Here is a 16,433-nt window from a genome sequence, read left to right as displayed (position 1 = left end):
GACGGACGGACAGACGGACGGACATGGCTAGATCGACATAAAATGTCGCGACGATCAAAAATATATATACTTTATGGGGTCTCAGACGAATATTTCGAGTAGTTACAAACAGAATGACGAAATTAGTATACCCCCCATCTTATGGTGGAGGGTATAAAAATTGAATTTGTGTTTGTTTGTTCCGTATAGACTCAAAAACGGCTGAACCGATTACCTTGAAATTTTCACAGATTCTGTAGGTTGGTCTGGAAGGAAACATAGGCTATATAATTTTTTGATATCGGGAGGGGGGCGGACCCTCCCCTTACCACAAAAGTACTACCCAAAAATAAAAGTGGAGCCATCGGAACAATATGGGATTCATATGAAAGGTATTCAAGAGTAGAGTATGAATGTCATAATAAAAGTTGGGTCCAAGTACCTGGGAGTCCGCCCCAGTCCCAAAACCCCTTAGAAGAGGTTTATTTGACGCTCATGATAATATGGGACTCAAATGAAAGGTATTCGGGAGTATATTACGAATATGGTCAGTAAGAAGAAATATGCTTTATAATTTGTTGACATTGGAAGGGGGCGGACCCTCCCCGTTACCCTAAAAATACCATCCAAAATCACAAGCGGACCGGACAAAGACAATATGGATATCAAATGAAAGGTATTAAAGAGTACAATTATGTACAATTATTACAATATGTATTAAAAATAGGGTTCAAGTACCCAGGAAGTCGCCCTAACTTCAAAATGTCTAAAAATAGATAAATTGGTCTGCCATATCAATATGGTGCTTAAATGAAAGGTATTCGAGAGTAGATTACGAATCTGGTATAAAAAATCATATCGAAGTGTAGGGGCTCACCCCACTTACCAAATGGCCATATGACCCATCATGACTACATGGGATTCGTTTTCTTCGTTTGTTCCGTAGAATCAAAAAAAGGAAACATAGGTTATATAATTTTTAGATATGGGATGGTGGATGACCCTCCCCCTTACACCAAAAACGGCCACGAAATCCAAAAGAGGACTGATGGGCACAATATGGGTATCCAATGAAAGGTATTGGAGACTGGAGACCCAAAAACTCCCCTAAACAGAAATATTCGAGGTTCCTATCAATATGGGACTCAAATGAAAAGTATCTGGCAGTAGATTACAAATATGGCATAAAAAATTAGGTCCAAATAATGGCAGGTCGCCTCACCCCCAAATGAGCATATCAGCCGACCATGGCTATATAGGATTCAAATGAAAGATATTTTGGGAGTAGATTCAAAATATGACATTAAAACTTGCGTTCAAGTCAAGGTGGCTCTTTTCCTTCTAAAAACACGTCGAATAGATTTATTGGCCCATTATTGCAATATGAAATCCAAATGAAAGGTATTTGAGAGCAGAAAACGAATTTGATATCCAATTTTGGGGTACGCCCTAAATCACCCCTTAAACTGAACTTTATTTCCGACCATAGCAATGTGGAGCATATTTAAGTCGAAATGTCTCCCCTAAAAAGCACCTCCTATTATCCTAATTTCAAAAATACCAGATCTCGGAGATTGGTAATGCGATTAGATCGAAATTTTTTTGCACTCTAACAATCAGCAAAAAAAAACAAGGTTTCAATTGCTGGGGATGGGTGCCGCGGGGACAGCCCAAAACTCGCCAAATGGATATATATACCAATCACGGCAATATAGATCCATGTGTTTGGGGAGCCGCTCCACCTCAAAATACCTCCCTATTATATAAAATAAAATAAATTTTGTCCAACGTTCCGCCAGGATTCGAACACAGTCGTTCAGCGTCATAAGCGCACATAGGCTACAGTAGCACGATATCCACATTCAGGGCACAGTGTCCCCACCCTAAATAGATATTAGAGAGTTAAAGAAGGCGCAGCGGAGCTGGCCCTGTCCAGCTAGTAAAGAATATATATTCTTTATCGTCATGTCATTTGAGGTCGACCTAGCCAAGTCCGCCCGTCCGTCTGTCGAAAGCACGCTTACTTTCGAAGGAGTAAAGCTAGCCGCCTGAAATTTTCCACAAATACTTTTTATGAGTGTAGGTCGGTTGGGATTGTAAATGGGCTTAATCGGTTCATGTTTTGATGTAACTGCCATATACACCGGTCTTCGGTCTTGACTTCTTGAGCCTCTAGAGGGCGTAATTCTTATCCCATTTGACCGAAATTTTGCACGTAATGTATGATTCAAATCGGTTCATAATCTGGTATAGCCGTCATATAAACCGATCTTTGGTCTTGACTTGTTGAGCCTCTAGAGCGCGCAATTCTCATCCAAATTAGTTGTAATTTTGCATGAGGTATTTCGTTATGACTTCCAATAACTGTGCTAAGTATGATTCATATCGGTTCATTATCTGGTATAGCTGTCATATAAACCGATCTTAGATCTTGACTTCTTGAGTCAGTAGAGCGCGCAATGCTTTTCCGATTTGGCTGAAATTTTGCATGAGGTGTTTTGTTATGACTTCCAATAACTGTGCTAAGTATGGCGCAAATCGGTACATAACCTGATATAGCTGCCATATAAACCGATCTTGGGTCTTGACTTCTTGAGCCTCTAGAGGGCGCAATTCTCGTCCGATTTGGCTGTAATTCTGCACGTGATGTTTTGGTATGACTTCCAATAACTATGCTAAGTATGGCCCAAATCGGTACATCACCTGATATAGCTGCCATATAAACCGATCTGGGATCTTGACTTCTTGAGCCTCTAGAGGACGCAATTCTCATCCGATTTGGTTGAAATTTTGTACAACGGCTTTTCTTATGAACTTCAACGTGTCTAGTATGATTTGAATCGATCAATAGCTTGATACAGCTCCCATATAAACCGATCTCCCGATTTTACTTCTTGAGACCCTACAAGGCGCAATTCTTATCCGATTGAACTGAAATATTACACAATGACTTCTACAATGTTCATCATTCATTTATGGTCCGAATCGAACTATAACTTGATATTACTCCAATAGCATAACAGTTCTTATTCAATATTCTTTGTTTGCCTAAAAAGAGATACTGCGCATAGAACTCGACAAATGCGATCCACGGTGGAGGGTAAATAAGATTCGGCCCGGCCGAACTTTCTGTGATTTAATGCAAGATATTCGTATAGATAACATCAAAAACATTTTCAGCGGTTGTTTCCCCTCCTAGTGCTCTCGATACTTGTGAGGTAATCAGCCGTGTAAACTTCTCTACTAGGTGGTGTCGCTCTGCAGCAAGCCATTCTCTCTAAGCTTTAAATCGTATCGGACAGCGCTCTTTGGTATGAACTACGTATCAAAATGTCCAATATCAACCCTACACAGGCAAAGCCAAAATCATGGAAAATTCTCCAGATGTGCATTCATTGGTGGTTTTTGGGCAAATTGTGTTTGAGTTAAAAATCCTTTGGGCCACAAAAAGATTTGACTCTTTTACGTCACCAGGTCCTGATATTTAGAGAGCGGAAATACATGCGGTTGTAGGCCTAGAATGGACACCAAAGACCCAACAACGGTGGGGGTACAGAACATAGCATGTTTTCTGCTACAGAGACGTCGACTGGTGGAGCGGCTGTGCCAATCTCCACTTGCCGACAAACTACTGGTCAGCAGGGACTCTTGAAGAAGACACCTGGTTCGAGTTTTGTATACTCTAAAGTGCTTGTCGAATAGGTGGGTCTCCTCCAGTTTGTAACGATGCAAGCTGGTATCGGGGCCGATACAAAGTAATTGCTTTCGGGGATCGACATCCAATTGAAACTGGCTTAAACAGATTGGTGAAATCTGGTCAGGCGCAGCACAGGATTTAGTCAAGAAGGAAGATATTCCTTCTCGACCTATGGTGCATGCTTGGATACCAAGGATTCCCTCAGATCTTGAAGCGACACTTGGAAGACTATGCGAATGTTATCATACGGTCCTTAAGGACTGGATAAACCATATGCTAAGGAACAGGTGTGTCCCATATCATAAATAATATAAGGGAGAAAGTGTCACAAGGCACGCCACAGGGGTGCATTTTATCGCCACTCCTATGGGTGACCACCATAAATGACCTATTATGGATGCTGACTGAGCAGGGATTTGAACCCGTCTGCTACGCAGACGATGTTATAATACTTCTAAGGGGTAAGGATCCGAGCGAGCTATGCAGAAGGGCCGAAAGGGTCTTGCATATGGCATATGTATGGGCTAGACCCGGAGGTCTCAATGTTAACCCAGAGAAGACTGAAATATGCCTGGGAGCAGCTCACACCATCGCGGTATAATCGAGGCGACGATAGGAAATCTGGAAGGAATGGAAGAGGTTTCCTATCGGATACCTTAGATGAAACTTGACGTCGAGTGCGAGGCACTACGGCCATCGGCACAGTCTTGCATTGACGGAACTCTAGAATTGCTATCTGGGACATCATGCTACACGGATGGATCAAAGCTAGAGAGTGTGCCTGGAGGTCTACATTGAAAACCCAGAGACTGAGATCTGTTTTAGACTTCCTGACCATATACAGTCCTGCAGGCGGAGATCCGGCCGATCACGGAATGCGTGAAATGGTGTGGTGCTAACTCAAGGACGTCGAGGGTGAACATCTTTACCGACAGTAAAATTGCTTTAAGGGCAATAACAACCAGGACATTAAGGATACGAATAGTCCTGCAGTGTAGGAAAAAGATTAACGCCTTCTCCGAGGATGGTAAAATCCACATCGTTTGGGTGCCGGGCCATAATGGAGTAAGGGGAAATGAAAGGGCAGACGATTTGGCGGTGGGGGGTGGAGGACTGCCGTCAATAAACTTGGTTAACCCGAAGCCCTTGGGGTCGAAGCAGTCCGAGTTAAGGGCGTGGGCGACGAATGCGTATGTAACATTGTGGAACAGCGAAACAGTCGGTAGGACGGCGGAGATGCTATGGGGGGATCCAGATCGGCTATTACTGAATGGAAGCAAGAAGAAGGTCAATATAGCTATTGGTATCATAACAGGACAAATAGAACTACGAGCTCACTCATGTAAAATCGGTGCGGCGAGTGATAGCATGTGGGGAAGCTGATGAGACGTTGGAGCATTTCCTTCGTCATTGCGCGGCTTTCGCGTCTAACAGATGCCGGCCCTTAGTTAGAGACACAATACCACAATAGGGACACAATAGGGGAGTGATATTGAAGGCAATTAAGGATTTTGTAAGTAGCACGGAATACCTTACCTAAAATTTTCCTTTTAGAGGTTACTTCATAGTTTTTAGATCGCACAACAAGCCGATTACTGGCTTAGGTGTACGTCCTTGGTGGTATGTGGCGGATTTATATTTGCACCCTATTTTCAACCTAAGCTAACCTAAATTGATAAAAAATTGTATGAGGTTATGTTAATCTAGTCATTCCGTTTGTAACACCTCGAAATATTGATCTGCGACCCCATAAAGTATATATTGGGTTGCCCAAAAAGTAATTGCGGATTTTTTAAAAGAAAGTAAATGCATTTTTAATAAAACTTAGAATGAACTTTAATCAAATATACTTTTTTACACATTTTTTCTAAAGCAAGCTAAAAGTAACAGCTGATAACTGACAGAAGAGAGAATGCAATTACAGAGCACAAGCTGTGAAAAAATTTGTCAACGCCGACAATATGAAAAATCCGCAATTACTTTTTGGGCAACACAATATATTCTGGATCGTCTCAACATTCTGAATCGAACTAGCCATGTCCGTCCATCTGTCGTAATCGCGATAGCGGTCGAACGCGTAGAGGTAGCCGCTTGAAATTTTGCATATATACTTCGTTTTGATACAAGTCGTTGGTAATTGCAAATGCGCCATATCGGTTCAGATTTGGATATAGCCTCATATAAACCGATCCCCGGAATTAACTTCTTTAGCCTCTAGGAGCCTCAATTTTCATTCGCTGTGGCTGAAATTTGTAACACATACTTGTGTTACGATTTCCAACATCCACGCCAAGCATGATCTGAATCAATCTATAAACAAATATTGCCCCCAAATAAACCGATCCCCCGGATTTGACTTCTTTAGCCTCTAGAAGACTCAATTTTCATCCAATTTGGTTGAAATTTGAAACAAAGTCGTGAGTTATGACGTCTAACATCTGTGTCAAGTATGATCCGAATCGGTCTATAAGCAGATATAGCCCCCATATAAACCGATCGCCGGTTTTGTCTTATTGGGCCCTTAGAGGCCTCAATTTTCATCCGATTTGGCTGAAATTTGGAACGTAGACTTGAGTTATGACTTCTAGCATCTGTGTCAAGTATGATCCGAATCGGTCTATAAACAGACATTGCCCCAATATAAACAGATCGCCGGTTTTGACATTTTGAGCGCTTAGGAGCCTCAATTTTCATCCGATTTGGCTGAAATTTGTAACAAAGACTTGAATTGTGAATAGCCTCCATATAAACCGATCCACGGATTTGAATTCTTTAGCACCTAGGAGCCCCAATTTCCATCCGATTTGGTTGAAATTTAAAACAAAGTCGTGAGTTATGACTTCTAGCATCTGTGTCAAGAATGATCAGAATTGGTCTATAAACAGATATATCCCCCATATAAACCGATCGCCGGTTTTGATTTATTAGGCCCTTAGAAGCCCCAATTTCCATCCGATTTGATTGAAATTTGAAAGAAAGTCTTGAGTAATGACTTCTAACATCTGTGTCAAGTATGATCCGTATCGGTCTATAAACAGATATAGCCTCCATATAAACCGATCGCCGGTTTTGACATCGTGAGCCCTTAGGAGCCTCAATTTTCATCCGATTTGGCTGAAATTTGGAACAAAGACTTGTGTTATGACTTTTAACATCCATGTCAGGTATGATCCGAATCGGTCTACAAACAGATATAGCCCCCATATAAACCGATCCCCGGTTTTGATTTCTTGGGCCCTTATAAGCCAAAATTTTCATTTAATTTGGCTGACATTTGGAACAAAGACTAGCTTTCAACATCTGTGCAAAGTATGATCCGAATCGGTCTACAAACAAATATAGGCCCCATATAAACCGATCCCCCGGATTTGACTTCTTCAGCTATTAGAAGCCTAAATTTTCACCTGATTTGACGGAAATGTAGCCAAAAACCCTATGTCATGACTTCTAACATCATTGCCAAGTATGGATATCCCGATATGACTTCGTGAGACACAGTTAAAAAGGTTAAATTTTTAACGGAATCCATGGAGGTGGGTTCCCAAGATTCGGCTCGGCCGAACTTAGCACACTTTTACTAAATATTCTTCATTCAATTTCGTTAAAATGGCGGCTCTTTGTGGATTTTAATATCTGTTGTTGTATTGGGTTGCCCAAAAAGTAATTGCGGATTTTTCATATAGTCGGCGTTGACAAATTTTTTCACAGCTTTTGACTCTGTAATTGCATTCTTTCTTCTGTCAGTTATCAGCTGTTACTTTTAGCTTGCTTTAGAAAAAAAGTGTAAAAAAGTATATTTGTTTAAAGTTCATTCTAGGTTTTTTTAAAAAATGCATTTACTTTCTTTTAAAAAATCCGCAATTACTTTTTGGGCAACCCAATAGTTGTAATTCATCACAGTTCAACATTTTCCGCCAACTAGTGATTAGATTTCGTTTAATATTCATTACCTGTTTTCTTTACTGTTGCATAGAAGTAAATTTGGCCATCAACACCTCTCAATCACTCCTGACAAGCGTTTAAGAGCAAAAATTTTAAATTTCATAGGTGATTAATCAAAGTCGCTGATAATTTAGGCAAAAAGATGTTGCAGAGGTTAGTTGCTTGTTTCATGCGTGTTAATGCATCTGAAGCCCAGATTTGGTTAAAGGGCACTCAAAATTCTTCATTCCGCTGGGCCTTTTCTCAACCAGATCTATACCAATCAAAGCCATGGAGAAGAAACAACCATCACTACAACCATCCAGCGGCCAGCCATCAGTTGTCATGTTTGGGAAGAAGCATTTCGTATGTTTTTTGGCGGCGCCTTGGAAACGTCTGCCAGATGACAGCATGAATGAATAAATGTTTCTGGTCAGGCAGGCCGTTTCTTTATCAGTTTGTAGTCATATTCCTCGAAGTGACCAACAACATCGGCAACTGTTGGCAATGGTACCCAAACGTCATGTTCAACATGTATGTCAGCAGAGTTGGCTTGTCGGTCGAGTGTTTTGAGAGGCGATGGCGTTATAAATTTAAATTAATAGAGCCTTTAATTAAAGCGAATGCAAACGGTTATCAGGTCATCAAAGGATTCCCCAGAGTTCCTGGGTGGTAATTATGGCTGATGTTTCTTGGACTGCCCCCACCTGGAGTTGTTGGTCCGAAAAAATGAAATGTGGGTGTTTATGTGGTAATTACATGTTTTTGGTCAAGAATTTAGTCATAAAAATTTCAAAAAAGGTGTTTTTCGTTGCTTCGGTTCGATTTTGTTTTTATGCGGCATTATTTGTTGTTACTGTTGAAGAGGTTTGTTTTTTTTGGGTACGATTTAAATTAAATCTTGAAAACCATAGCAACAACGGATTATCTTTAAATTGCTGAGTCATAAATAATCGTAACAGTTTCCGACTGGCAGTGATTTCTTTTTTTTCTTATTTTTGAATTTCGGGTTCGAGTGCTTATGGGACTAAACATTTGTGTAAATAACATATAACAGGATTGCTTCCCGCTTATATTATTTAGTAGGTATATTTTGGTGTTATATAGTCTTTCGACTGCCAAAACAGACAAATGTAGAACAGATTGTGAGCATTAAAGCCTTTTGCAATAAATCACCGTTAATTGTGTCAATTTCAAACAAGGAAAACATTATGAGTTCAATCGAGCCGAATTTTGCGAACCCAACACCTTGAATTGTGCTAAAAATTTATACTAAATAAATTTAGTTGAAGGTCATAATTTCACCCCACGTACCAAATTTCGGCCATAACAGGTAAGAATTTCTAGGAACCGAACAAGGAAAATCGAAAATCGGTTTATATGGAAGCTATATCAGGTTATGGACCGATTGGAATTGTATTTGTCACAGTTGTTGGAAATCGTGTCAAAATGCTTTGTTATATATTAGGTTATAAACCGATTTAGACCATACAGGACGCGATTGTGGGAAATCATAACAGAACACTAAGTGCAAAATTTCAACCCAATCGCTTAACTATTGCTGCTTGTAGGGGCTCAAGAAGTAAAGTCGAAGGACCACTGCTTATGGAAGGTATATCCAAATGTGAACCGATGGCCTATTTGCAATCCTAAACGACTTACACCAATAAGAAGTATCAGTGCAAAATTTCCAGCGTTCGACCGCTATCTGGATTTCGACAGACGTAAGACTATGCCGTGTGTGAACGGGTAGAGATATCTCTATGAAATTTGGAATGGTTAGAGCTGAGGTGCTAGCGAGATCGTGTGCAAAACTTTATGGGCGCCACAAAAATTTGTTAAGCACGTCAAATCTTAGTTTGTGATGCAATTTCCAAAATTTGCTTGATGGTGCTCAAAAATCCCTACAAAAAAGTCGACGTGAAGTCTTGTTTCGAAGATATTCGGCTTTTATTTTTTTTGTCTCCACCATAGATCGTATTTGTCGAGTTCTGTGCGCGGTAAAGGTAAACTAAGAATATTGAATAAGAACTGTTATGCTATTGGAGTTATATGTATCAAGTTATAGTCCGATTCGGATGATAATTGAATTCTGAACATTGTAGAAGTCATTGCGTAATATTTCAGTCCATTCGGATAAGAATTGCGCCTTGTAGGGGCTCAAGAAGCAAAATCAGGAGATCGGTTTATATGGGAGCTGTATCATGCTACTGATCGATTCCGACCATATTAGACACGTATGTTGAAGGTCATGAGAGAAGCCGTTGTACAAAATTTCAACCAAATCGGATGAGAATTGCGCCCTCTAGAGGCTCAAGAAGTCAAGATCCCAGATCGGTTTATATGGCAGCTATGTCAGGTTATGTACTGATTTGGGCCATACTTAGCACACTTATTGGAAGCCATAACAAAACACCTCATGCAAAATTTCAGCCAAATCGGATGAGAATTGCGCGCTCTATTGGCTCAAGAAGTCAAGATCCAAGATCGGTTTATATGACAGCTATACCAGATTATGAACCGATTTGAATTATACTTAGCAGAGTTGTTGAAAGTGATACCAAAATACAACGTGCAAAATTTCAGTCAAATCGCATGAGAATTGCTCCCTCTAGAGGCTCAAGAAGTCAAGACCCAATATCGGTTTATATGGCAGCTATATCAAAACATGGCCCGATTTGAACCATACTTAGCGCCGTTGTTGAAAGTGATACTAAAACACCACGTGCATTTATTTATGGTATATCGGACTATCGGACTATAACTTGATATAACTCCAATAGCATAACAGTTCTTATTCAATATTCTTTGTTTGCCTAAAAAGAGATACCGCGCATAGAACTCGACAAATGCTATCCATGGTGGAGGGTATATAAGTTTCGGCACGCTCTTACTTGTTAAGAAGTAATTCTGGCCTTTCTAAGGCCAGGTATTTACCGCGCAGGGCAAGTACTAATTTGGCAATGTTACTCAATGTTAAAAGATATAAACATGGAATTAGGTGATCAGGCTTCGCGGATGCAAAACTAGGAGTGATATCAGGCCTCGAAGTCGTCGCCTTTTCCCGCTGGGTAGCTCACAAGTAAAGCAAGTTATAGTATGGGATGACCAACCGCTGAACATTTTTTCTAATGTTCTTGTTAGAGGGTTCATTTCTGACTGACTGACATGCTAACCTCCGAGCTAAGGAAGCTTCCTTGTAAACAGCTGAAGAAAATCTAGAGTTGGTGTTTCTTTATTAGCTTGATAATAACTTTAATGGCTTTATTCACAAAACTCAAAGAAGCCTTAAGGCCTGTCTTCATTGAACAATTGTTTCATAAATATAAAGAGGCAGTTATGCTTCCTACAAAACGTAGCATTTGACATTTCGATCAAAACTATTTTTTTAACAAAAAAAACTTGAAGGTGAGGGAGCGTCTGACGTCGGAGAACTTCAGGCATAACTCTAGAACAGGTCGGAGAAGATGGCCCTCCATGCAGTGATGCTAGATGATGAGAAATTTCTCCATCTGAAGGAGTACGCGATGGCGGCCTTCTTGAATATTGAGAGGGCATTTAACAATGAGGAGATGGGTCGCCAGTCACCTCCTTGAATTGAACGGCGATACATAATACCGCCAAGGTTCCCCTATGAAAAGTATGGATGCGGTTGGCAGACTGAAGAGGGTATCAGGAGACAGGGACTGGATTGGATTGGGGCTATACTACGACACACATCTTTTCAGGCAGAGCTATGTGTCATAACGATAGAAGCCAAAGAAATGCTGGAAAGGGATTTACAGTTTTCGAAATCAGTTTTTGTTGCTGTTGTTGTATGTGGAGGAGGCAATCCTTGTCAAGCTCCAAAAGTGAGCAGGCTTGCTTCGGTCCGCAGGACCGATCGCCGAAGGAACGCTTGTTATATCGAGTATCACAGGCATTCAGTATTTAAGCAAGAGCCGTTGCCGTCCGGCCTCTCACTGAGACACTGCCCGCTCGATAACGCTACTGCAGTTGCAGCTACTCCCTATGCGATGCATTCCACTATTAGCAACCTATGGACATGCACCTGGTAGCTCCCAGCTGATCTTATCGTAGTGTCATGGACACCAAATCAATTAGAGCTCAGCGTTTCAACTGATGTGGTGCTTATAGTCATCCCATGCTGGGTCGAAACCAGTATGTGGGTTCTTTTACAGTCAGGTCGAAGTGCATGAGGCGGAGTGTGTGGAATCCCTGAATAGACCCCACGCACTTTGATCTAACATAGATTAGCTGCTACAACAGCGACGTATTGGCGCTTACCCCCTACTCTCTTCTAGTAATTTCTTGTTATCACATATTCCTCACTTTTATACCCACCACCATAGGATGGAGATATACTAATTTAGTTATTCCGTTTGTAACATCTTGAAATATTGATCTAGGACTCCATAAAGTATATATATTCTTGATCGTCTCGACGCTCTGAGTTGATCTTGCCATGTCTGTCCGTCTGTCGAAATCACGATAGAAGTCGAACCTGTAGGGCTAGCCGCTTGGAATTTTCCACAGATGCTAAATATCGATATAGGTCGTTGGGGGATTGCAAATGGGCCATTCAGATTCAGATATAGCTCCCATATAAACCGATCTCTTGATTTGGCTACTTAAGCCTCTGAAAGCCGCAATTGTAGTCAGATTTGGCCGAAATTTTGTATGTGGCTTTCCGATATGATTTCCAACAACTGTGATAAGTACGGTCCAAATCGGTCTTTAACCTGATATAGCTCCCATATAAACCGATCTCCCGATTTGACTTCGTGAGCCTTTAGAAGCCGCAATTTTTGTCCGATTGGGCTGAAATTAAGCACGTATTGTTTTGTTATGACTTCCAAAAACTGTGCTAAGTGTGGTCCAAAACAGTCTACAGGGTGGCTGATGAAAGCCGCTACCAAAAAAAAATGTAATAACTTTTTTTCTATTTAATAATAATAATTTAATAATTAATTTAATTAATTAATTAATTAATTTAATTAATAATAATTTAATAATTAATTTAATAATTTAATTTAACATGAATAAAAGAAAAATGTATTCCATACACCGAAAAAAAAATGTAGCAATATTCATCATTGTAGCAATATTCATCAGCCACCCTGTATAACCTGATATAGCTCCCATGTAAACCGGTTTTTCGATCATTCTTTTTTTTCTCTATCAAACAACACGCAGGGTATGTTCCCTATGAATGCAGTGCATTGCGTTGGCGAGAGGAAATGAGGAATTGGAGGGGGGTAAAAGGTTGTAGTGTTTATTGACATTTGTCTTAAATCTTTGGATATCAAAGTGGGTGGGAAATATTAGCCGGAAGTCGATTCCACATACGAACGGTTCGGGTGAAATAAGAATTCTCTCTATAATGCATTGTGCGGTCCGCTGGCCAATCAATTACAAACGGGTGTGAGTTCCTGGAATTTCTAGTATCCCAGACATACATCCTTACATCAGGAATGAGAATACGAATATCAGACGAACACACACCATGAAAGTACCGATAGAACAGCGCCAAACAACCCACATTGCGATGATGATCAAGGTAGGCAATAGAGTTGGATAACCCACTGTCCGAAATCAACGCCATCGCTCTCCTCTGTACACGGTCCAGTAGCTCCAGGGATGATTTTGAATCTCCAGCTCATGCATGTGAGTTGTACTCCATTTTCGGCCTAATGAAAGTGGTGTAGATGTTAGGAAGATCAGACGGAATGAAGCAATTCTTACAACGTTTAGGGAAACCTAAACACTTGAATGCTTTCTTCGACACTTCAATACTTGTTTAGCCCAACGGACATCACTTTGTATTTTGATTCCCAGAACATCAAGAGCTTCTGATTTCTCAACATTTGTACCGTTAATAGACAAAGATGGTCGTAGTGGGTCAGCGAATCGTTTGTGTGACAACAAGCAGCACTGAGTCTTCCATTAAAAACTATTCGATTCATTCGACCCCAATCAGAAATGGACAGCAAATCCTGGCAGAGTGTATCGTCCATAACCCGCCTTTTGTCCTCAATCTCTCGAAGACTCGGCCTATGGTCGAATGAGTGTGAATGACAGAGATTACTGTCATCCGCAAATGAGTAGATCGGATTCGATGTCTGACCCAACAGATCGTTGAAAATAAGAAAAAGAGAAAAAGAGAAGGAGAAAAAACTGAGCTCTGGGGTACACCTTCGGTCAATTTATGCTCATTCGATGAGAACCCATCTATAACGACTCGAATAATGCGATCTCTGAGAAAGCTCCAAATAAATCGAACGTAGCCATTACCGACACCAAATGCGACAAGCTTTGATAGTAATGCACCGTGCCAGACCCTATCAAATGCCTTGGAGATATTCAGAGCTACAACTTTACTCTCTGCAAACTGGTGGATTGAGCGACTCCAACGTTCCGACAGAAATGCTATGAGGTCGCCCGTAGAGCGATTTCTGTGGAACCCATATTGTTGGTCGTTAAGAAGGCCATTAGACTCTAAATATCTCAAAAGATGGTGATTAACCATGCTCTCTCTCCATGACCTTTGAGAGGGCGGAGCATATCGAAATTGACTGATAATTCGCAGGGTTGTTTGCCTCACCTTTCGTGGGTATTGGCTGAAAGTTCGCAACCTTCCAACGCGGCAGGAAGACTCCCGCATGGTAGGCAAGATTGAAAAGGTTGCGTAATGGGCGAGCAAGCGTCGAAGAACACCTGCGTAAGACTAGTGTTGATATGCCATCCGAGCCCGGGGATTTATTTACTTCTAGATTCTCAAGAACCCTTTTAACACCACGAGTTCGAATATATATTTGGAGCATGACGCCAGATACATTTTCGATTGACCAACATGTTAGCCTTATCAACCGGGTCAGTGAACGTTTGATCATCCTTAACAAGAGTTGGAATACATGAAGAACTACTCTTTACCCTTTTCACGAACGACCAACAGCTCTTACTTCCTCGTGTAGAAGAACCTTAAGAGTATTATTTTGGTGCCCTTGGACACATGCGATATGTGTCGTTCAAGCCTTGTTCGGTTCCTAAAAGCTTTAATTTTTGATGGTTTCATAAAAGTTTGGTATGTAGAATAAAATTATGCCCTTCAACTAAATTTATTTTGTATAAATTTTTAGCAGAATCTTCGGCCCGGCCTAACTTAGCACGCTTCTACTTGTTTCATTTACTTTTCACAACAGGTCAGACTTGCCACCTTTTCATGGTGGGCTACCCGTTCAACCTTAATTATTAACAATAAATTGTAATAGCAGTTTTCAAAACATACATTTTTGGTTTTGAAATTTCTTCAAACTTAAATTTTATCAGCTGACACGAAAACGCAACGTAAAATGTTGTTTTTACTGAATTCTACTTTCCGGTTACTGTCGACAGACATTCGGTACTCGTTTGCATGTGTTTTCACAAAGCAAAACTAACAGCTGATACGTTTTCCCACATTTACGGTATGTTTACGAGAGCATAACCACATCTTTTAAATAGGACAGTTTTATAAATGAAATCTGTTAAATTTCTATTACAAATCTGCATCAAGTTTTATAAATACCGGTGTAAAGATAAAAAAAAACTATTTTGTTAAGAAAGTGTTGATATTTTTTCTCAATTTACAACAACGTTATAACCAAAAGTTTTACTCTTAAAATAGATGCAGTAAGGTTTCACCTGCTTTTTCTATGCCTTATTGCCCATACAACATTGTATCCTTAAATATTTACCATTTGGTGTTGGCAACGTGTGAATTTTTGAATAAAACGTTCAGTTATTATTAAAGCCCCTTGTCGTAAAGTCTGATGTATATGAAAGCGAATATATGATCTTGCTGGAGGTGCAATTTTTGCTCATAAAGTCAATTTTTATCTTTGACATGAAAGCTCAGGTGACATTTACAAAACATGAAACATTTTCAGGCTCTGTGCTTGTCTTCGTCCAGCCAAGACAGACAGACATTCGATGAAAAAAATCCACAAAAATAAAATTGTTTAATAATAATCATTTTTAAGGTTTTTTCATCATCACTTGTCTTAAAAAAAAATGGGGAAACATAAGCTGCTTTAACATGTATTTTGCGTGTTTAATATCGGCGACAGAAGTTGCAAAAAAGATGATGAAAAATTGAATTGAAATAAAAATATTTAAGTGGACAACAATGCTCAACAGTAGGTGAGTTTACCTGCCAACAGAGACGTGTACATATGAAACGTGTTCGTGAAGCTCAGATTTGTTGTTTTTTTTTTTGGTGTTTGGTGTTGTGCGACTGCGCAACCTCATCGAATGAGACACTTCCGTAATGTTGCACCAGCTAACAGTCCTTGCAGAAATTCACCGATTCCCCTTTTCCTTACCCACCCCCTCATTGAAGGTACAACTGGTTCAGGTCGTTCTTTAAGGTAGGCCATGCTATGCAAGTGCCCAGACATTCAGCATAAATTCTATTAAAAATAAAAATGCTGGGGCATAAAAAGCCAAGAAAAATCTGGGACTACCAGTACATCAGTTTCATGTTACGTTGCAGGGGTTTCAGTGTTTCTTTTTTGCAAAAAAAGGAGCACTTTTCGTTCACTGTTAATCAAATAATGGCAAAAATGTCGACAATGTTTGGTTTTTCTCAATTCAACTGTCAATCAATATGAGTTAAAGTACTTTTAACCTCCGCTATACTGCGGCGATTTTACCAACAACAGTTGCAGTTAAAGCAGAAGGAACAGCTTTAGGCGATTCCTTCAGATGGTTTTGTGTGTTTTTTTCCTGCTTTGGTCTTGCAATTGAGTTGAAAATGGAAGCAGTTTTCAATAAATGACACCATTCAACAAAATAT

This window comes from Stomoxys calcitrans, chromosome 2 (genome assembly GCF_963082655.1).
Source record: "Stomoxys calcitrans chromosome 2, idStoCalc2.1, whole genome shotgun sequence".
Lineage (NCBI taxonomy): Eukaryota > Metazoa > Arthropoda > Insecta > Diptera > Muscidae > Stomoxys > Stomoxys calcitrans.
Note: the sequence above shows the minus strand (reverse complement) of the source record.